Source organism: Garra rufa, unplaced genomic scaffold (assembly GCF_049309525.1).
Source record: "Garra rufa unplaced genomic scaffold, GarRuf1.0 hap1_unplaced_002, whole genome shotgun sequence".
NCBI classification, from domain to species: Eukaryota; Metazoa; Chordata; class Actinopteri; order Cypriniformes; family Cyprinidae; genus Garra; species Garra rufa.
This window is the reverse complement of record NW_027394277.1, coordinates 6,781,553-6,805,552: the sequence shown is the minus strand read 5'-3', so window position 1 is coordinate 6,805,552 and position 24,000 is coordinate 6,781,553. Positions and strand designations below refer to the sequence as shown.

At 35.6% G+C, this 24,000-nt stretch overlaps 1 protein-coding gene and 7 non-coding genes across 8 annotated transcripts in view; all 8 read left to right on the top strand.

The window, feature by feature from the left end:
* Positions 1-24,000, top strand: part of LOC141305341 (uncharacterized) — a 587,365-nt gene that overhangs the window by 485,144 nt on the left and 78,221 nt on the right. The gene's annotated exons all lie outside the window — the stretch shown is intronic.
* Positions 8,841-8,959, top strand: LOC141307769 (5S ribosomal RNA). Its single transcript, XR_012346696.1, has one exon. It is a non-coding gene; the product is annotated as a 5S ribosomal RNA (ribosomal RNA).
* Positions 15,550-15,668, top strand: LOC141307647 (5S ribosomal RNA). The gene has a single exon (XR_012346598.1). It is a non-coding gene; the product is annotated as a 5S ribosomal RNA (ribosomal RNA).
* Positions 16,470-16,588, top strand: LOC141305513 (5S ribosomal RNA). The gene has a single exon (XR_012344478.1). It is a non-coding gene; the product is annotated as a 5S ribosomal RNA (ribosomal RNA).
* LOC141306550 (5S ribosomal RNA) lies at positions 16,673-16,791 on the top strand. The gene has a single exon (XR_012345509.1). It is a non-coding gene; the product is annotated as a 5S ribosomal RNA (ribosomal RNA).
* LOC141306767 (5S ribosomal RNA) lies at positions 17,593-17,711 on the top strand. Its single transcript, XR_012345724.1, has one exon. It is a non-coding gene; the product is annotated as a 5S ribosomal RNA (ribosomal RNA).
* Positions 17,796-17,914, top strand: LOC141307723 (5S ribosomal RNA). Its single transcript, XR_012346674.1, has one exon. It is a non-coding gene; the product is annotated as a 5S ribosomal RNA (ribosomal RNA).
* LOC141305585 (5S ribosomal RNA) lies at positions 18,715-18,833 on the top strand. The gene has a single exon (XR_012344549.1). It is a non-coding gene; the product is annotated as a 5S ribosomal RNA (ribosomal RNA).

Here is a 24,000-nt window from a genome sequence, read left to right as displayed (position 1 = left end):
GGGTTCGGGGAAAATTTTATTAAATGGATTGAGATTTTATATAAGGGTGCACTAACAAAGATAAAATGTAATGGGTTTTTAACAGAGTGTTTTAAAATAACAAGGTCAATAAGACAGGGTTGTCCACTCTCAGCATTATTGTACTCACTTGTTTCTGAACCCTTGGGACTGGCTATAAAACAGAATGAAAGAATAATAGGGATAGAAATTGAGGGAAATAAGGCTGAGGGGAAAGTTTTTCAATATGCTGATGACACAACAATAATTGTAAAGGGAAAAGAGAGTGTTAAAGAAGTTATGAAGTTGGTAAAAGAATATTGTAGTGGGTCTGGAAGTAAAGTAAATGAGGAGAAAACGGTATATATGAGATTTGGTAAAGCTATGGTTTTAATGGATTGTTTTAATTTTAAGGAAGTGGAAGAAATGAGGATTTTAGGAGTTGTAATGGGAAAGAATGAGAGGAAAGTAAGAGATGAAATGTGGGAGCAACTAGTAACAGATATAGAGAGAAGATTAAATTTTTGGAAATTGAGAACTTTAAACTTGAAGGGGAAGGTTTTAATATTGAATGTTTTAATGGTTTCTAAACTTTGGTATGTTTTATATGTTTCTGAAATACCTTTATGGACAGAACGGAGGTTGAAGAAATGTTTTCTTGACTTTTTATGGGAGGGGAAACCAGCAAGGATTGCACATAATACGATTTTAGGGGCGATAGAGAAGGGGGGCTTAGGTTTAATGGATGTGGAACAGCGAAAAAATGCGTTGAGAGTAAAAATTGTTAAGAAATACCTGCAACAAGATAACAAAACTGAGTGGAAAAAAACAATGAAATACTTTTTAAACAAATGTGGGGATTTTAACATGGGGGACGGAATATTATGGATGAAAACAAAAATTTGGATGACGGAAGGATTACCCGAATTTTATAGAGAAATTTTTAGTGCCTGGGGGAATTTTTTAACGAAAATCGAGTACAATCCGCATGGAAGAGAAAACATTTTAAATCAACCTCTGTTCTTAAATAACAACATTTTAAAACAAGAGAAAGCAATATTTTTTAAAAAATGGATGGATGTGGGGATAACAAGAGTGAGAGATGTTTTGTATGAATTTAAAGAGGGTTTTTTACCGATACAATATATTGTGGATGCGATGGAGGAAGCAAAAGAAGAATACAGTAAACAAGAAATAACAAATAAATATGAAATTATTAAAAATGCAATACCCAAAGAGTGGATTAAAAGAATAGAGAGTATGGAAGGAGAGCAAACAGAGGGAAATATTTTTGTGAAACTGGGGGGAAAAATGTATGATTTTAAAGAATGTACTGTAAAAATGTTTTATTGTGTTTTTAGAGATGGTGTTTTTAAAGAGCCGATTGTAAATAAGTACTGGGTGGAAAAATTCAAGGATCTAAAAGAAGAATGTATATGGAGAAACATGAGGGGGAGGTGTGTTGAAACAAAGTTAGGATGTTTGGAATATTTTATAAGGCATAAAGCGGTTTTTACTGAGTCTGTTTTAAACAAGGTGGGAATGGAACAAAATCCAATGTGTAAAGTGTGTCATGAAAAAGAAGAGGGGATTTTACATTTGTTTTTATATTGTAAAGAATTGGAGGATTTTCTAAGGAAATGTAAATGTTTAATTAAAGATGTGAGCGAAGGTTGGGATGAAAGTGTAATGGAATGGAAAAGAGTAGTGATGTTTGGTTGGGAAAAGAAGGGTCAACACAAAAAGTTTATAAATCTGTGTATAATGTTAATGAAAAGCGCAATTTGGGAAAGAAGAATTGTGGCCAAAAAAGAAAAAATGGTGTTAGAGGTTTGGACTGTTTTTAAAAGGAAAATAGAAGTATATGTAGAACAATTATATGTGTATTTTAAAAGTGAAAATATGCTGAAAGCTTTTTATGATGTTTTTACACCAACAGTTTGTAATGTTTTAGAGAATTTCATGTGCAAATTGCCAGGAAGAGAAAGAGCTTTCTAAATCTTAAGTATAAAAGGCATGATTTTAAACAAAAAAATACGAGATGAGTAGATTATATTTTATCTTATTTTTAATTTTTTTTTTCTTTTCTTTCGTCTTTGTGTGGACAACTATATTGTATTGTTGATGTTTCTATTGGTTGAAAATTCATCTTATTGTTAATGTGTTCCTTTTGCTTTGTTGATGATAATGTGATGTATTTTTTCATGTTTATTTATTTTATGTCGTGAGACTTCTAATGTGAAGCACACATTGGAAAATTTGTATTATGAAATTTCTTTAATAAAAAAAAAAAAAAAAAAAAAAAAAAAGAGTGCCCGATCTCGTCTGATCTCGGAAGCTAAGCAGCGTCGGGCCTGGTTAGTACTTGGATGGGAGACCGCCTGGGAATACCAGGTGCTGTAAGCTTTTGCCTTTTCTTCACTATTTATATAATATGCTGGCTTTTAGAAAGACGTGTTTTACCGCTCTATTTATTACAATCATTTAAATGTATTATAGAGTTTTAAGTGTTTTACATGTTTTTTAGGCCATTTTATTACTCTTAACATTTTAAGTGTATGTGTCTTTAATAAATGGATGGTTGGCCTGTCATGTGACTAGACACATGACAGGAAGCAGGAAGTACAACTGTATAAGAGAGCAGCATGACAAACAAAGGACAGTCACCAAACTGTTGGATTGAGGAGTTGCTAATTTTAGAGCTCACCTTTCCATTCACCACCTGCAAACTTTGGATTACACTTTCTGTGGATTGTATATACACTGGTGGACACTCACATTGGACTTATCAACACACTGGGGTTCTTGGACTGTTTTTAGGGTATGGACAAATGAACGGTATTCTTTTAACAGAGTTTACCTGTTTTTAGGGTATGGACAAATGAACTGTATTCTTTTAACAGAGTTTACCTAGTTTTATCGTGTTGTTTTAAAGTCTTTTATGTGAACCTTGTAAATACACCAAATCTATTTAAACCAATTTTCTTTTATGTCTCATTCTTTTAACCACTAGTCATCTCTCACAGTTAAATCTGACCCCATTTTAGTCTTGTAACTCGGCTGATAAGGCCGATTGTTACACTTTTATGGGAGACCGCCTGGGAATACCAGGTGCTGTAAGCTTTTGCCTTTTCTTCACTATTTATATAATATGCTGGCTTTTACGGAGGCTGATCTTTAAATAGCCCACTTTTTGGAGCAGCCCTCGCTTATGGCCATACCGCCACCTGAGGGCGCTACTGAGCAGTTCAGGAAGTGACGTGGCAGCATTAGGAAGCAGTTGGTGAGAGAGGCTCACCTTATTTTTTGTTTTGTTTAGTGGGTTTTGTTAATTAAGATTTTTTATTTTTGAGTGAGTTTTTGTTAGTTTTCACACTTCCCAGCAGCAGTTTGCTGTCTGGGGAGTAGTTTTTTTTTTTCTCTTCACGCACTTTTTACAATGGATGGATTACCAGCTAACGGTACGGATATGACAGGAGAAAGACGAGAGTTACTGAACAAAGGAATGGATAAAGGACAACAAGTTGGACATCGACGTATGGATTATAATAAGAGGATTTACTCGAAAGAGGCTACAGTGATAGTGGATTTGACAGAACTGAGAGATGCGAGGGCTGAAGATATAATTAAAGCAGTGAACGGAAAAGTTGGAGGGGGGAAGATACTGGCAGTGAGACCCAGACATGGAAAGGAGTATGAAATCACACTGACGAATACGGATGTATGCGAGGACTTGGAGGAAAACTGTGTGAGATAAGGAAATTACAAACAAGAGAGTATGTTGTTTCTTTCATACATTTGCCCGCCTACATTGCTGATTCTGATATTTTGGAAAAATTACATAATTGGGGAGTGACACCTGCATCTGAAATCAAAAGAAGAATGTATCCGGGCACCGATATAGCAGACGGTACAAGGTACCTAAGGGTGAAATTCTCAAAAGAAGTCATATCCTTGCCATACAGCACAAAATTTGACACGGAGGAAGGATCGCAGTACTTCCGGATTATGCATGATCGGCAGGTTAAAACCTGTCGATTGTGCATGAATCCTGGACACGTGTTCAAAAACTGCCCAGAGTTCAAGTGCTATCAGTGCGATGAACAGGGGCATTTCGCAAGGGACTGTGATGCGGTGAAGTGCCCGGAGTGCAGAAAAGTGATGGCAAGATGTGAGTGTTGGATAGCAGATTTGGATGGAACGCAAAATACAGATTTGGAAGATGTGGGTGGGCAAATGGTGGAAGAGACGGAACTTGGAAATGCTGGAGAGACTGCAAAAGAAAATGAAGGGAATAAAAAGACCAATGAGAAGAATCAGGAGATGGAAGAGGATGGACAAGAAGCAGCAATGGACGAAGGAATATGGACACCACTGAATATATCACAAGGAGCACTGGAAGAAATGGAGGAACAACATGCAAAAGGTAACGAGGAAGAAAAGAAAGAGAGAACTGAGGAGAAGAAAGAAGGGGAGAAAATGGACTTCAGAATGGATAGAAGAGAGACTATAAGAAGACGGATCACTAAGGTAATACCAAATCTAGAAGTTGCTAAGAAGAAGAGACTTGAGAAAAAAAAAGAACAGAGTAAAGGAAAAACTTTATGGGAAAATAGATTTCAAGCATTAATGGAGGAGGAGGAGGGAGAATAGAAAAAAAATGTTTGGTTTTTGTGATTTATTTTTCAATGTATGTTTTTTTATGTTTTTAAAAATTGTGTCATGGAATGCTAGGGGTTTGCTGAATATGGAGAAATTTGAAAAGATGAAGGTTTTATGTAAAAATACCGATGTCATTGTGTTGCAGGAAACAAATTGGAAAAATGAAAGTGTTAAAAGGTTTGAAACAAAATGGGATGGAAATATATATTTTAATAATGGAAATGATAAAGTAGGTTGTGGGGTTGCAGTTCTAATTAAAAGAGGAGTATGTGAAAAAGAACAAGTAATATTGGATGATGGAGTGGGAAAAAGTATGGCGGTGAAAATAGAAAAAGGAAAAGAGTTTTTTATTATCTATAATATTCATGCACCAAATGAAGAAAAGGGAAAAGTAGATTTTTTTAAAAAAGTGAATATTAATTTAAAAACATGGCAGAATGTTATTTTAATGGGTGATTTCAATACTGTCTTTACAGAATTGGATTTGGCAAGTGAAATGGTTTTTAAGACAGACAAAGGGAGAGAGGAATTGGTGAAAATAATAAAGGAATGTAATCTAATAGATATATGGCGGGAAAGAAATAGGAAAAAGAGAAAATTTTCAAGAGTGCAAGTGGTAATGAATAAGATAAAACAAAGTAGAATTGATTACGTTTTATGTAAGGAGGAAATGGAGGGAAATATCCAAAATGTATTTTATAAGGAAGTAGGGTATAGTGATCATTTTCTTTTATGTATGACTTTAGATTGTGTAAGAGTGGAGAGAGGATCAGGGGTGTGGGTCTTAAATGCAACAATTTTAAAAGAAGAATCTTACAAAGAAAGAATTAAACAACTATTAGAAGTTAGTAAATTAAATAAGATTTACGCAGAAGAGAAAAGAATATGGTGGGATAACGTGAAATTGGATATAAAGAGTTTATCAATACAATTTTGTAAATTGTTAAAAAAAGCTAACATCAGAAAGGAAACTGAGATAAGAAAAGAGATAGATAAAGAAGAAAAAAGACAGGAGCAAAATCTAAATGAAGAAGACATAGGTAAAATCTTAATTTTACGAGAAAAATTAAGGGAAATTGAAGATGAAAAATGTAAGGGGGCGATCATTAGAAGTAAAGCAAAATATGTTGTGGAGGGGGAAAGATGCACAAATTTTTTTTTTTGATTTAGAAAAAAATAGACAAAGAGCAGATTTAATGAAGGAGGTGTTAGATAAAAATGGAGACATAAAGCAAGGAACAAAAGAGATTTTATTGGTAATTAAGAATTTTTATGAAGACATGTTTAAGAGACAAGGGGTTGATAAAATAGAAGAAGATTTCTTTTTAAATCAAATAAAAGTAAAGGTCTCTACGGAAGATAAGGTTTTATGTGATGATGAGATAACAGAAGAGGAAATTGACACAGCAATAAAGCAGTTAACGTTGGGAAAGAGCCCAGGTATAGATGGGTTAACAAACGAGTTTTATAAGAATTTTAGAGAAATATTAGTCCCAATTTTAAAAGAAGTATATGATGAGATTTTTAAAAAAGAGGAGTTAAGTGAAAGAATGAAGATAGGAATGATTAAAATGATTTATAAAAAAAGAGGAAATCCTAATGATCTTAAGAATTACAGGCCTTTAACAATGCTAAATACAGATTTCAAAATTTTAGCAAAGGTGTTAGCAAATAGATTAAGGACAGTTTTACCTAAAATCATAAGTACTACCCAGGCATATGGAATACAAAATAAAGATATTCTAGATATTGTTCAAAGTATAAGAGACACAATGTTTTATATGAAGGAAAAAAATAAGAAGGGATATTTAATAAGTTTGGATTTAGAAAAAGCCTTTGATAGAGTGGAGCATGGATATTTACTAAATGTTATCAAAGAATTTGGATTTGGGAAAAATTTTAGAAAGTGGATTATGATCTTTTATTCTAATATTTTTACGTGTATTAAATGCAATGGGTTTTTATCAGAATGTTTTCAACTAACAAGGTCTATAAGGCAAGGATGTCCTTTATCTGCTTTACTTTATTCACTAGTAGCAGAACCTTTGGGATTAGCAATAAAAGCAGATACAGAGATAAAGGGTATTAGAATAGAGGGAAGTAATATACAGGAGCCAATCTACCAATACGCAGATGACACAACATTGTTGGTTGAAGACATTCAAAGTGTTGTTAAGGCAATGGGGATTGTGGAGAAATATTGTAAAGGGTCTGGAGCTAAGGTCAATATTGAAAAGAGCTTGTGTATGAGAATTGGGAATGTGGAAACATTACCTCAGCACATGCATTTTAAAGAAGAAGGAGAACATATAAAACTTTTAGGAATTTGGATGGGTATGGATTTTAATAAAGCTGATGTTTTTAATTGGGAGGGAGCATTAAAAGGAATGGAACAAAGATTGAGATTTTGGAAATTAAGAAATTTAACATTAAAGGGAAAGGTATTAGTGATAAATGCTTTAATGCTTTCTAAGATTTGGTATGTGCTGAGTGTAACTCCATTGCCTTATGAGTTTTTTAAAAGAATAAAAGAAAGTGTTTTAAATTTTTTATGGGGAAAGGGAAGAGCAAAAATTGCATATGATACGCTTATTGGTGGAACTGATGTAGGAGGACTAGGGCTATTAGATCCAATGTTAAGAATGAAAACATTAAGAGTTAAATTGGTGAAAAGGTTTATGGATGTTAAGAGAAAGGCAATGTGGAAAAATGTAATGGAATATTTTTTAAAGAAATTTAGTAATTTTAGCATGGGATGGAACGCACTGTGGATGAAGACAAAAAAATATATGTTAATGGGTCTACCAAATTTTTATAAAGAAGTTTTAGAAACCTGGTCATCTTTCTTAGATAAAGTATTAATTTTACCAAAAGGAAGAATGCAACTGTTAGAACAACCTCTGTTTTTAAACTCGAATGTTACAAATGAAGGGAATGTAATTTACTATAAGAAATGGTGGGATGGAGGAGTAAGACAAGTCAAAGACATTTTATATGAAGTAATAAATGGTTATCTTCCAGTACAAGCAATTATGGATGCAATTTTTGAAATAGAAAGGAATGTGACAAAAGGAACACTGATAAAACAGTTCGATGAATTAAAGAAAGCAATACCAACAGGATGGGTGGAAAGGATTGAAAAAAATGAAAAGGATGAGAATGAAGGCATGCCTGAGCTATATTTAAAAAAGACAAATGGTGAAAATAAGTGTTTTTTTGAATGTAAAGTAAAAGATTTTTATTTGGTTTTTAGGGAAAGGGCTTTTGCTAAACCTGTGGCAAACAGCTATTGGAAAGAAAGATATGATGTAGATGAAATAGATATTTGGAAAAATGTGGGAATGAAATATATGGATCCAATTTTAGAAGATTTTAATTTCTTATTAAGACATAATGGTATTTTAACAGAAATGAGGTTGTGTAAAATTGGGATAGAAAAAGATGCAAGGTGTAAGGTATGCATGAAAAGTGATGAAGGTCTATTACATCTATTTTTTTATTGTGAAGAATTGGATGATTTTATGGGAAGAATGAAAAAAATTGTAAAATCCATGCTGAAAGAAAAATATAATGAGAATATGACACAAAATGCTTGGGAAAAAATGGTTTTATTTGGGTACAATGGTAAAGGTTGTAATGTGAATGTCTTTACTTTATTGACAACAATTGCAAAGAATGTAATATGGCTAAGAAGAAATGTATCAAAATATGAAAAAAGGAAAGTTGATGTATGGGTTTTGTTTAAAAACAAAATGGAAAACTCTGTGAATTTAATATGGAAATATTTTCTAATGAGTGACAGAGAGGATGATTTTATTGAAACGTTTGTAAAAGGAAACACATTGGTAGAGTATTCAGAAAATAGTTTGCAATGGAAATGGCAGAAATATGAATGAATTAATGTACATATCTGCATATGTAAAAAATGTGAAATGTATTTTGTACTTTTTGTGATGTAATATGTTTTTTTAAATAAAGAAAAAAAAAAAAAAAAAAAAAAGAGCGCCCGATCTCGTCTGATCTCGGAAGCTAAGCAGCGTCGGGCCTGGTTAGTACTTGGATGGGAGACCGCCTGGGAATACCAGGTGCTGTAAGCTTTTGCCTTTTCTTCACTATTTATATAATATGCTGGCTTTTACGGAGGCTGATCTTTAAATAGCCCACTTTTTGGAGCAGCCCTTGCTTATGGCCATACCGCGCTGAGAGCGCCCGATCTCGTCTGATCTCGGAAGCTAAGCAGCGTCGGGCCTGGTTAGTACTTGGATGGGAGACCGCCTGGGAATACCAGGTGCTGTAAGCTTTTGCCTTTTCTTCACTATTTATATAATATGCTGGCTTTTAGAAAGACGTGTTTTACCGCTCTATTTATTACAATCATTTACATGTATTATAGAGTTTTAAGTGTTTTACATGTTTTTTAGGCCATTTTATTACTCTTAACATTTTAAGTGTATGTGTCTTTAATAAATGGATGGTTGGCCTGTCATGTGACTAGACACATGACAGGAAGCAGGAAGTACAACTGTATAAGAGAGCAGCATGACAAACAAAGGACAGTCGCCAAACTGTTGGATTGAGGAGTTGCTAATTTTAGAGCTCACCTTTCCATTCACCACCTGCAAACTTTGGATTACACTTTCTGTGGATTGTATATACACTGGTGGACACTCACATTGGACTTATCAACACACTGGGGTTCTTGGACTGTTTTTAGGGTATGGACAAATGAACTGTATTCTTTTAACAGAGTTTACCTGTTTTTAGGGTATGGACAAATGAACTGTATTCTTTTAACAGAGTTTACCTAGTTTTATCGTGTTGTTTTAAAGTCTTTAATGTGAACCTTGTAAATACACCAAATCTATTTAAACCAATTTTCTTTTATGTCTCATTCTTTTAACCACTAGTCATCTCTCACAGTTAAATCTGACCCCATTTTAGTCTTGTAACTCGGCTGATAAGGCCGATTGTTACACTTTTATGGGAGACCGCCTGGGAATACCAGGTGCTGTAAGCTTTTGCCTTTTCTTCACTATTTATATAATATGCTGGCTTTTACGGAGGCTGATCTTTAAATAGCCCACTTTTTGGAGCTGCCCTCGCTTACGGCCATACCCCCACCTGAGGCGCTAGAGAGCAACAGGAAGTGGTTGGCAGCAGTTGGGAGAGGAAGGCTCTCCTCTACTTTTGTTTGTTTGACTCTGATTTTGTGTTAATTTACTGTTTATTTCATAAGTGTAGCCCTTTTTTTTGGTTAAAGTTTTCCTCCCAGCAGCCTGGGCTGTTTGGGAGGAATTTCTTTGCGTTTTTGTTTTGTTTGTTTTTTTGTGTTTTTTTCCCCCCGTTTTTTTAACTTTCTTTGTCTTTTGTTAACAATGGACGGATCTACGGAAACAGACCTGGCAATGGCGGACGGACGACAGAGGGCGAGTGACAGCGGACTGGGTAAACGACAACGAGATGGAAAAGAATCAGAGAAGGATGCAAGGAAAGAGAACCGGAAAAGAATTTATTTGAAAGAAGCAACAGTTACTGTGGAAATAGGACAAGCAATGGAGGCGAGGGCGATTGATGTAATAAAAGCGGTGACAGAGCGGATCGGAGATGGAAGGATTCTGGCGGTGAGACCAAAACAGACAAAGGAATATGAGGTAACGCTCGAACGGGAAGAAGATGCTGAATTATTAACAGATGGATTGACTATCAAAGGGATTAACTGTGAAGTCAAACGACTGCAAAATAGAGACTATGTTGTTTCGTTTATGCATCTGCCCGTTTATGTTGCTGACAAAGAAATTTTAGATAAATTGGAAGGTTGGGGAGTTTGTCCCCTTTCAACAATAAAAAGAAGAGTCTATCCGGGTACAGACATTGAAGATGGGACAAGGTTTGTAAAAACCAGGTTCCCCAAGGAAGTAGCCTCCCTCCCGTACAGCACAAGAATAGAGACAGCAGAGGGCCCACAGTATTTTAGGGTGATGCACAGTCATCAGGTTAAAACCTGCAGGCTGTGCATGAGCCCCGAACATGTGGTGAAAGACTGTCCAGATTTTAAGTGTTTTAAATGTGAGGAGAGGGGGCACTTCGCGAGGGACTGCAGTGCGATAAAGTGCCCGGATTGCAGACAGTTTTTAAATAAATGTGAATGTTGGATTGGAAGTGAGGAAGAGGAGGAGGAAGGGATGGAGGAGGAAAGTCAGCAAATAAACGTGCAGATGCATAGACGAGACAACAAACAGCGAGAGGAGGGAACAACAGATACACAGGCAAATGAGATAATTATGAGAAAGGATGCAGAACAGCAGCAGAACGTAAAGGACAAACAGACAATGCAACCTCAACAGGATGATGGTGCTTGGACACAAATGGAAATCACAGACAATGTACAAAGAGTTATGGATGAGATGGAACGAGAACAAGGAAACAAGGATTCAACAGAGGAGAAACGGGACAGCGATTTATGGACACAATCAGAACTGACTGAGAGCTTACATAATGTCTTGGACACAGGAGAAATCGGTGCTCAAAGGAATAAGGAAGAAATGGAGGTAAAAGGGAATGATGAGGAATGCGAAAAGGAGAAACAAGGAACATCAACTAAAAGAAGAAGAGCAATTAAGGTAAAACCTAATATAGAGACTGCTAGGAAAAAGGTATTAAAAGAAGATGTGATTGAAAGTGCAAACAAGTACGAAATATTAAGGGATCTGGAAGAAACGGACTAAAATGATTGGTTTTAAAAATTCTCTTACCTTTTTTTTGTTTTTAAGAATTGTTACTTTTAATGCGAGAGGACTTTTAGATACAAAGAAATTTGAAAAAGTGAAAGAAATGTGCAAAGAGAATGATATGATTTTACTTCAAGAGACTAATTGGAAAGAAAGTGTTATGGCTGATATAAGAAAAAGATGGGATGGGGATATTCTGTACAACAATGGAGTGAAAAAACAAGGCAGAGGGATTGCTTTTTTAATAAAAGGGAATAGTGGAATAAAATGTAAAACTATTTTCAAAGATGAAGAAGGAAAATGTATGATGGTGGAAATGGAGTATGAAGGGAAAATCATTTTATTAGTAAACATCCATGCACCAACAGAAGAAAATGAAAAGGGGGAATTTTTTAATGTGCTAGAAGAATTTTTAAATAAGTATAAAGAATTAATTATGATGGGGGACTTTAATACAGTTTTTAGCAAGTTGGATATGGCGGAGGGTATGGTCTTTAAATCAGATAAAGGAAGGAGAGAGCTGAAAGGTTTGATGGAGAAACATGATATAGTGGATGTATGGAGGGAAAGAAATGAGAATACAAAAGAATATAGTAGAAGATAATTGGTAGGGGACTTTATGTGTAAAACGAGAATAGATTTGATTTTATGTACTAGAAACATGGAAGGTTTTATTGGTCAAATTAAATTTGAAGAAACAAGCTTAAGTGACCATAAAATGATTTCTATGGGAATGGATTGGAACCAAATTGAAAGAGGGCCGGGGGTGTGGGTTTTAAATACAGAGATTTTAAGGGAGGAAAACTATGTCTTAGAAGTAAAAGAGATAATAGAAAAAGAAAAAGAAAATATAATGTATGCAGAAGACAAAAGAATTTGGTGGGAAAATGTCAAGTATTCAATCAAAAAGTTCACAATAAAATATTGTACATTGAAACAAAAAAGTAAAAGAAATAAGGAAAGAGGGATAAGGAAAAAATTGAAGGAAGAGTTAGAGGGAAATGGGAATGACATACAAAAAATTAAAGAATTAGAAGGAGCGTTAAAAGAAATAGAAGAGGAAAAATACGAAGGTGCAAAGATAAGAAGTAAAGCAAAATATACAGTAGAAGGAGAGAAATGCACAAAGTTCTTCTTTGACTTAGAGAAAACTAGAGGGAGGGCAGGAATGATTAAAGGAATAAAGGGAAGAAATGGGGATATTGTAACTACAAGTGAAGAAATATTAAAAGAAATAAAAGTGTATTATGAAGAGTTGTTTAGTGCAGAGGGGGTCAAAGAAGAAGAGAAATTAGAATTATTGGAACTAATAAAAACTACTGTAAATGGAACAGAAAAAAAAGAGTGTGATGAAGAAATAAAAGTGGAAGAAATAAAAAGGGCAATTAGTGAATTAAATAGGAACAAAAGTCCAGGTATCGATGGTCTGGGGAATGAGTTTTATATGGTTTTTAAAGATTTTTTATCTGATACTTTAAAAGAGATATATGGTGAGATTTTTAAAAAAGGGGAACTAAATCAGAGAATGGGAATGGGATTAATGAAGATAATATATAAAAAAAGAGGGGAAAAAACAGAATTAAAGAATTATAGGCCTATTACAATGTTAAATACGGATCTTAAGATTTTAGCAAAGGTTTTAGCAAATAGGTTGAAAGAAGTAATGCCAGGTTTAATTAAAACAAATCAGGCATATGGAGTAAAGGGCAGAGACATAGCTGATACAACATTCAGTATAAAAGATAGTTTAAGATACATTCAAGAAAAAGGAAAATGTGGGTTTTTAATTAGTTTAGACTTTGAAAAGGCTTTCGATAGGGTAGAACATGGTTTTTTATTTGATGTTTTAAAAAGGTTTGGTTTAGGAGATAATTTTATCAAATGGATAAAGATTTTATATAAAGGGGCGATAACAAAAGTAAAATGTAATGGATTTTTAACACCATGCTTTAGAATTACACGTTCGATAAGGCAAGGATGCCCATTGTCGGCACTTCTATATTCTCTAGTGGCTGAGCCTTTGGGCCTTGCAGTAATGCAGGATGATAGAATAAAGGGAATAGAAATAGAGGGTGAAGAAAATACAATTTTTCAATATGCAGATGACACAACACTGATGGTCAAAGGAGTGGGGGATGTAAAAAGGGTAATGAAAATTGTACAAACATTTTGTTTAGCATCAGGAGCGAAAGTAAATGAGGACAAAACAATGTATATGAGATTAGGAAATGTGGGAGAGCTAGCAGAGCATTTTAATTTTAAGGAAACAAAGGAAACAAAAATTCTGGGGGTTCTAATGGGGAAGGATGAGAGGAAGGCAGAAGAAACTATGTGGCAGAATATTTTAGGAGAGATTGAAAGGAGACTTATTTTTTGGAGAAGGATGGGTTTAACTATAAAAGGGAAGGTTTTAGTTTTGAATGTTTTAATGGTTTCAAAGTTGTGGTATGTTTTATATACATCTTCAATGCCGATGTGGATGGAAGGAAGGCTGAAAAAATGCTTTTTAGGTTTTTTATGGGAGGGGAAGCCATCAAGAATTGCTTTTAACACTCTAATAGGACAAGTGGATAAAGGAGGTTTAGGAGTAATGGATGTAGAACAAAGAAAAAACAGTTTAAGAGTAAAAATGATAAAAAAAATACTTAGACGTGGGGAACAATGTGGCATGGAAAAGAACAATGGGATATTTTTTAAATAAGTGTAGCAATTTTAATCTGGGAGATAGCATTTTATGGATGAGGACCAAAAATTGGATGATGGAAGGGATGCCGGAATTCTATAAAGAATTGTTGAGAGCATGGGGCAAAATTTTAACCAATGTACATTATAACCTTCAAGGAAGAGAAAGCATTTTAAATCAGCCTTTGTTCCAAAACAACCGCATTTTAAACCAGGGAAGAGAAATATTTTTTAAGAAATGGTGGGAGGTGGGAATTACTAAGGTGAGGGATGTGTTGTATGAATTCAAAGAAGGTTTTTTACCAGAACAATTTATAGTAGATGCAATGCAAGAAGCAAAGGAAGATTTTAATAGGCATGATATTAGAACCAAGTATGAAATGCTCAAGACTGCTATACCTAAAGAATGGATAAGAAGAATAGAGAATATGGAAGAAGAGAAACAAGAGAAAGATATATATTTGAGAGTGGGAGAAAATTTGTATGGTTTGAAAGAATGTACTGTCAAGAATTTTTATTGTTTTTTTTAGAGATGTTGTTTTTAAGAAACCTGTTGCCAATGAATATTGGTGTAAAAAATTTGACAATGTAGAGGAAAAAGGTATTTGGGGAAATATAAATGGCAAATTAGTACAAGCTAAATTGGAAAACTTGGAGTATTTTATACAACACAAAGTGGTTTTTACTGATGTTATTTTAAACAAGATCGGAATGGAAGAAAGTGTTGTATGCAAAGTGTGTAAAGACGGGGATGAAAATTTCTTACACTTGTTTTTCTATTGCAGTAAATTAGAAGATTTTAGGAAGAAATGTGAGAATATGATTTTAAATTTAAGTGGAGAGGGGAATGAAAATTTTGATTGGTTGAGAGTTTTTATGTTGGGATTTGAAAAGCAATGTAAAAACAAGAAATGTATAAATTTACTGGTGATGTTAATGAAGAGTGCAATATGGGAAAGAAGGTTAATGGCAAAGAAAGAGAATTATGTAATGGATGTGTGGTATGTTTTTAAAAGAAAACTTGAGAAATATGTACAATGTTTGTTTTATTATTTCAAAACTGAAGAAAAGCCGAATGTTTTTTCTAAAACTTTTACACAAGGGGTTTTAAAGGTCTTGGAGGACATGGGACTGGAGATGTCTTTTTTAGAAACCTGATAGAATGTATTACTTTTATTGAATGTATTTGTGTATTTCAATCAAATGCAGAGAGTTTCTGTAATTCTTGAAGCAAAACCAATGATTGTACAGTAACCTGTATTGTTTTAATTTTTCAATAAAAAAAAAAAAAAAAAAAAAGAGCGCCCGATCTCGTCTGATCTCAGAAGCTAAGCAGCGTCGGGCCTGGTTAGTACTTGGATGGGAGACCGCCTGGGAATACCAGGTGCTGTAAACTTTTGCCTTTTCTTCACTATTTATATAATATGCTGGCTTTTACGGAGGCTGATCTTTAAATAGCCCACTTTTTGGAGCAGCCCTCGCTTATGGCCATACCGCGCTGAGACCGCCCGATCTCGTCTGATCTCGGAAGCTAAGCAGCGTCGTGCCTGGTTAGTACTTGGATGGGAGACCGCCTGGGAATACCAGGTGCTGTAATCTTTTGCCTTTTCTTCACTATTTATATAATATGCTGGCTTTTAGAAAGACGTGTTTTACCGCTCTATTTATTACAATCATTTACATGTATTATAGAGTTTTAAGTGTTTTACATGTTTTTTAGGCCATTTTATTACTCTTAACATTTTAAGTGTATGTGTCTTTAATAAATGGATGGTTGGCCTGTCATGTGACTAGACACATGACAGGAAGCAGGAAGTACAACTGTATAAGAGAGCAGCATGACAAACAAAGGACAGTCACCAAACTGTTGGATTGAGGAGTTGCTAATTTTAGAGCTCACCTTTCCATTCACCACCTGCAAACTTTGGATTACACTTTCTGTGGATTGTATATACACTGGTGGACACTCACATTGGACTTATCAACACACTGGGGTTCTTGGACTGTTTTTAGGGTATGGACAAATGAACTGTATTCTTTTAACAGAGTTTACCTGTTTTTAGGGTATGGAAAAATGAACTGTATTCTTTTAACAGAGTTTACCTAGTTTTATCGTGTTGTTTTAAAGTCTTTTATGTGAACCTTGTAAATACACCAAATCTATTTAAACCAATTTTATTTTATGTCTCATTCTTTTAACCACTAGTCATCTCTCACAGTTAAATCTGACCCCATTTTAGTCTTGTAACTCGGCTGATAAGGCCGATTGTTACACTTTTATGGGAGACCGCCTGGGAATACCAGGTGCTGTAAGCTTTTGCCTTTTCTTCACTATTTATATAATATGCTGGCTTTTACGGAGGCTGATCTTTAAATAGCCCACTTTTTAGAGCAGCCCTCGCTTATGGCCATACCGCGCTGAGAGCGCCCGATCTCGTCTGATCTCGGAAGCTAAGCAGCGTCGGGCCTGGTTAGTACTTGGATGGGAGACCGCCTGGGAGTACCAGGTGCTGTAAGCTTTTGCCTTTTCTTCACTATTTATACAATATGCTGGCTTTTACGGAGGCTGATCTTTAAATAGCCCACTTTTTGGAGCAGCCCTCGCTTATGGCCATACTGCGCTGAGAGCGCCCGATCTCGTCTGATCTCGGAAGCTAAGCAGCGTCGGGCCTGGTTAGTACTTGGATGGGAGACCGCCTGGGAATACCAGGTGCTGTAAGCTTTTGCCTTTTCTTCACTATTTATATAATATGCTGGCTTTTAGAAAGACGTGTTTTACCGCTCTATTTATTACAATCATTTACATGTATTATAGAGTTTTAAGTGTTTTACATGTTTTTTAGGCCATTTTATTACTCTTAACATTTTAAGTGTATGTGTCTTTAATAAATGGATGGTTGGCCTGTCATGTGACTAGACACATGACAGGAAGCAGGAAGTACAACTGTATAAGAGAGCAGCATGACAAACAAAGGACAGTCACCAAACTGTTGGATTGAGGAGTTGCTAATTTTAGAGCTCACCTTTCCATTCACCACCTGCAAACTTTGGATTACACTTTCTGTGGATTGTATATACACTGGTGGACACTCACATTGGACTTATCAACACACTGGGGTTCTTGGACTGTTTTTAGGGTATGGACAAATGAACTGTATTCTTTTAACAGAGTTTACCTGTTTTTAGGGTATGGACAAATGAACTGTATTCTTTTAACAGAGTTTACCTAGTTTTATCGTGTTGTTTTAAAGTCTTTTATGTGAACCTTGTAAATACACCAAATCTATTTAAACCAATTTTCTTTTATGTCTCATTCTTTTAACCACTAGTCATCTCTCACAGTTAAATCTGACCCCATTTTAGTCTTGTAACTCGGCTGATAAGGCCGATTGTTACACTTTTATGGGAGACCGCCTGGGAATACCAGGTGCTGTAAGCTTTTGCCTTTTCTTCACTATTTATATAATATGCTGGCTTTTACGGAGGCTGATCTTTAAATAGCCCACTTTTTGGAGCAGCCCTCGCTTATGGCCATACCGTGCTGAGAGTGCCCGATCTCGTCTGATCTCGGAAGCTAAGCAGCGTCGGGCCTGGTTAGTACTTGGATGGGAGACCGCCTGGGAATACCAGGTGCTGTAAGCTTTTGCCTTTTCTTCACTATTTATATAATATGCTGGCTTTTACGGAGGCTGATCTTTAAATAGCCCACTTTTTGGAGCAGCCCTCGCTTATGGCCATACTGCGCTGAGAGCGCCCGATCTCGTCTGATCTTGGAAGCTAAGCAGCGTCAGACCTGGTTAGAACTTGGATGGGAGACCGCCTGGGAATACCAGGTGCTGTAAGCTTTTGCCTTTTCTTCACTATTTGTATAATATGCTGGCTTTTAGAAAGACGTGTTTTACCGCTCTATTTATTACAATCATTTAAATGTATTATAGAGTTTTAAGTGTTTTACATGTTTTTTAGGCCATTTTATTACTCTTAACATTTTAAGTGTATGTGTCTTTAATAAATGGATGGTTGGCTTGTCATGTGACTAGACACATGACAGGAAGCAGGAAGTACAACTGTATAAGAGAGCAGCATGACAAACTAAGGACAGTCACCAAACTGTTGGATTGAGGAGTTGCTAATTTTAGAGCTCACCTTTCCATTCACCACCTGCAAACTTTGGATTACACTTTTTGTGGATTGTATATACACTGGTGGACACTCACATTGGACTTATCAACACACTGGGGTTCTTGGACTGTTTTTAGGGTATGGACAATGAACTGTATTCTTTTAACAGAGTTTACCTGTTTTTAGGGTATGGACAAATGAACTGTATTCTTTTAACAGAGTTTACCTAGTTTTATCGTGTTGTTTTAAAGTCTTTTATGTGATCCTTGTAAATACACCAAATCTATTTAAACCAATTTTCTTTTATGTCTCATTCTTTTAACCACTAGTCATCTCTCACAGTTAAATCTGACCCCATTTTAGTCTTGTAACTCGGCTGATAAGGCCGATTGTTACACTTTTATTGGGGACCGCCTGGGAATACCAGGTGCTGTAAGCTTTTGCCTTTTCTTCACTATTTATATAATATGCTGGCTTTTACGGAGGCTGATCTTTAAATAGCCCACTTTTTGGAGCAGCCCTCGCTTATGGCCATACCGCGCTGAGAGTGCCCGATCTCGTCTGATCTCGGAAGCTAAGCAGCGTCGGGCCTGGTTAGTACTTGGATGGGAGACCGCCTGGGAATACCAGGTGCTGTAAGCTTTTGCCTTTTCTTCACTATTTATATAATATGCTGGCTTTTAGAAAGACGTGTTTTACCGCTCTATTTATTACAATCATTTAAATGTATTATAGAGTTTTAAGTGGTTAACATGTTTTTTAGGCCATTTTATTACTCTTAACATTTTAAGTGTATGTGTCTTTAATAAATGGATGGTTGGCCTGTCATGTGACTAGACACATGACAGGAAGCAGGAAGTACAACTGTATAAGAGAGCAGCATGACAAACAAAGGACAGTCACCAAACTGTTGGATTGAGGAGTTGCTAATTTTAGAGCTCACCTTTCCATTCACCACCTGCAAACTTTGGATTACACTTTCTGTGGATTGTATATACACTGGTGGACACTCACATTGGACTTATCAACACACTGGGGTTCTTGGACTGTTTTTAGGGTATGGACAAATGAACTGTATTCTTTTAACAGAGTTTACCTGTTTTTAGGGTATGGACAAATGAACTGTATTCTTTTAACAGAGTTTACCTAGTTTTATCGTGTTGTTTTAAAGTCTTTTATGTGAACCTTGTTAATACACCAAATCTATTTAAACCAATTTTCTTTTATGTCTCATTCTTTTAACCGCTAGTCATCTCTCACAGTTAAATCTGACCCCATTTTAGTCTTGTAACTCGGCTGATAAGGCCGATTGTTACACTTTTATGGGAGACCGCCTGGGAATACCAGGTGCTGTAAGCTTTTGCCTTTTCTTCACTATTTATATAATATGCTGGCTTTTACGGAGGCTGATCTTTAAATAGCCCACTTTTTGGAGCAGCCCTCGCTTATGGCCATACCCCCACCTGAGGCGCTAGAGAGCTACAGGAAGTGAGTTGGCTGCAGTTGGGAGAGGAAGGCTCTCCTCCATTTTGTTTATTTTTCTTTTGTGTTTCTTTTACTTCAACTTAAGTTTTTTGTGCTTTTTTGTTAGTTTTAAACCACCCAACAGCAGCATCTCGGTTGGCTGGAGGGTGGTTAACCTTGTTTTGCTTTTTTTTCTTTAAAATGGACGGATTAATGGATAATGACACAGGACCGGCTGGAGGAACACGAATGGTACATGACACTGGACTGGGCGGAGAGACATGCATGGCAAACAACACTGGACTGGACTATCAACAACGAGCAGGATACAGGAAAAAACAAGACGCAAGAGACAACCCAAGTGGAAAGAAATATTTGAAGGAGGCAACACTGATTGTGAATGTGGAACATGTAAATGAGGTGAGAGCTGTGGATATTATTAAAGCAGTGACGGACAAGTGTGGAAATGGAAAAATTCTAGCGTTAAGGCCAAGAGAAGGAAAAGAGTTCGAATTAACAATGGAAAAGGAGGAATCGTGTGAGGATTTAATCGATGGACTGACAATTAAAGGGGTGAACTGTGAAATAAAAAAACTGCAAAATAGAGATTACGTTGTTTCCTTCATGCACCTGCCCGTCTATCTGGACGACACTGAAATTATTAGAAAATTGGAAGGATGGGGAGTTAAACCTCTTTCAAAAATTAAAAGAAGATGCTACCCGGGCACTGAAATAGAGGATGGAACAAGGTTCCTAAAGGTAAGGTTCCCTAAAGAGGTAGCATCATTGCCTTACAGCACGAGGCTGGAAACGGCAGAAGGGTTGCAGTATTTTAGGGTGATGCACAGCCACCAGGTGAAGACCTGTAGACTGTGCATGAGCCCAGACCACCTGCTAAAAGAGTGCCCTGAGTTTACATGCTACAAGTGCGATGAAAGGGGACATTTTGCAAGAGACTGTAACGCAGTCAGGTGCCCGGAGTGTCAGCAAATTTTAAATAAGTGTGAGTGTTGGATGGAGGACGAGGAAGGAGGCACGGAAAGTCAGGTGGACGGACAGGTGCGTGAAGGAAACAACGAGGAGGACGGAGAAACTTGCGAAACACAAGAGGAAGGATTACAACAAAAAGAAACAGAAGGAGCAACAGGCAACCGAGAGGAAGGAGAAGAAGAAAAAGGGAACGATGAACTTAAGGAACATGCAACACAACAAGACACCCACTGGACAGAAATGGAAACATTGGACACTTCTAAAAGTTTTCTGGACGACGTAGAGAGAGATGGACAAAGAATGGGAAATCAAAACAAAGAAACAGACAATGGAGAGCAAGCAAAGATGGACAACATGGGAAAGGACAGAGAGGGGAGAGGACTAATTAGAAGGAGAGCCTTAAAGGTAAAACCAAATGTGGAAAATGCAAGAAAAAAAATCATGACAAATGTAAACAGATATGAAGTGTTAAGTGGGCTGGAGGGAGAAGATGGTGTATAATGTTTTCTAGGTATTTGTTTTTATTTCTTTTAATGGTTTTAAGTTGTGTTACTTTTAATGCGAGGGGATTGATGGACATGAGAAAATTTGAAAGACTGAAAGAAAAATGCAAAGGAGAAGATGTTATCGCTTTGCAAGAAACAAACTGGAAAGAGAGTGTGATGATGGACTATAAAAAGAAATGGGAAGGAGATATTTTATATAACAATGGGGATGGAAGGCTTGGAAGAGGTGTAGCGTTTTTAATGAGGAAAGATGTGTTTAATGCAAGCAAAGTAGTGTATAAAGATAAGATAGGGAAATGTATGGTATTAGAAGTAAATTATGAAGGACGTGAAATTATTTTAGCGAATGTACATGCACCAGTGGAAGAGAAGGAAAAGAAAGAGTTTTTTAATGTTTTAAGAAACATTGTAAAGAAGTATAAAGAAATAATTATGATGGGGGATTTTAACACAGTTTTTAGTAAACAAGATATGGCTGAAGGAATGGTTTTTAAAACAGATACAGGAAGAAAAGAATTAAAAGCATTAATGGATGAAAACAATATGATAGATGTGTGGAGAGAAAGAAATGAAAAGAAAAAAGAATTTTCGAGAAGACAAATAGTAGGGCAGTTTGTATGCCAAACTAGAATTGACTTTGTTTTATGTACAAGAAATGTGGAGGATTTTATAGAAAATATTAAGTACAAAGAAACAAGTTTTAGCGATCATAAGATTTTATCTTTTAAGTTGGACTGGAGTCAAATGCAAAGAGGTCCTGGAGTATGGATTTTAAATACACAGATTTTAAAGAATGAAGATTATGTTTTAAAAGTGAAAGAAATTATAGAAAAAGAAAAGGAAAATGGAATGTATGAAGAGGATAAGAGAATATGGTGGGAGAGTGTAAAGTTTTTAATCAAAAAATTCTCAATCAGGTATTGCAGTTCTATTCAGAAATGCAAAAGATCCAAAGAAAGAGGAATAAAGGAAAGTTTGGAAATGGAATTGAATAAAGAATTTAAAGACATACAAAAGATAAAGGAAATGGAGGGGAAACTGAAAGAAATAGAAGAAAAGGAATATGAGGGGGCGAGGTTAAGAAGCAAAGCAAAATATGTGGTGGAGGGAGAAAAATGTACAAAGTTCTTTTTTGATCTGGAAAAAAAGAGAGGGAAAGCTGAAACGATAAAAGAAATAAGAGGGGAAAATGGGGAAATTGTAGAAGGGAATGAAAAGATTTTAAAAGAAATAAAGAATTTTTATGAGGATCTGTTTAGTGCAAGGGGGGTGGAAGAGGAGGAAAAAAAGGAACTGTTGAATCAGATAAAAGCAAAAGTAAGTGAGGAACATAAAAAAGAATGTGACCAAGAAATCAGGGAAGACGAGATTGAAAGAGCAATAAATCAACTGAATAAAAAGAAAAGTCCAGGAATAGATGGTTTGGGAACTGAATTTTATGTCTGTTTTAAAGAAGTTTTAACAAAGATTTTAAATGAGGTTTTTAAAGAAATTTTTGAAAAGGAAGAGATTAATGAAAGAACAAGGATGGGGTTAATGAAATTGATATATAAAAGGAAAGGAGAAAAAGTAGATCTAAAAAACTACAGACCAATCACGATGTTGAATACAGATCTTAAGATTTTAGCGAAGGTTTTAGCAAACAGATTAAAGGAAGTAATGCCAAGTATAATTAAAACAAACCAAGCATATGGAGTCAAAGGAAGAGATATAGCCGACATAACAGTGAGTATAAGGGACACGATATGGTACATGAAAGAAAAAAATGAAGAAGGATATATAATTAGTTTGGATTTTGAAAAAGCTTTTGATAGGGTTGAGCACGGGTATTTATTTGAGGTTTTAAGGAGTTTTGGGTTCGGGGAAAATTTTATTAAATGGATTGAGATTTTATATAAGGGTGCACTAACAAAGATAAAATGTAATGGGTTTTTAACAGAGTGTTTTAAAATAACAAGGTCAATAAGACAGGGTTGTCCACTCTCAGCATTATTGTACTCACTTGTTTCTGAACCCTTGGGACTGGCTATAAAACAGAATGAAAGATTAATAGGGATAGAAATTGAGGGAAATAAGGCTGAGGGGAAAGTTTTTCAATATGCTGATGACACAACAATAATTGTAAAGGGAAAAGAGAGTGTTAAAGAAGTTATGAAGTTGGTAAAAGAATATTGTAGTGGGTCTGGAAGTAAAGTAAATGAGGAGAAAACGGTATATATGAGATTTGGTAAAGCTATGGTTTTAATGGATTGTTTTAATTTTAAGGAAGTGGAAGAAATGAGGATTTTAGGAGTTGTAATGGGAAAGAATGAGAGGAAAGTAAGAGATGAAATGTGGGAGCAACTAGTAACAGATATAGAGAGAAGATTAAATTTTTGGAAATTGAGAACTTTAAACTTGAAGGGGAAGGTTTTAATATTGAATGTTTTAATGGTTTCTAAACTTTGGTATGTTTTATATGTTTCTGAAATACCTTTATGGACAGAACGGAGGTTGAAGAAATGTTTTCTTGACTTTTTATGGGAGGGGAAACCAGCAAGGATTGCACATAATACGATTTTAGGGGCGATAGAGAAGGGGGGCTTAGGTTTAATGGATGTGGAACAGCGAAAAAATGCGTTGAGAGTAAAAATTGTTAAGAAATACCTGCAACAAGATAACAAAACTGAGTGGAAAAAAACAATGAAATACTTTTTAAACAAATGTGGGGATTTTAACATGGGGGACGGAATATTATGGATGAAAACAAAAATTTGGATGACGGAAGGATTACCCGAATTTTATAGAGAAATTTTTAGTGCCTGGGGGAATTTTTTAACGAAAATCGAGTACAATCCGCATGGAAGAGA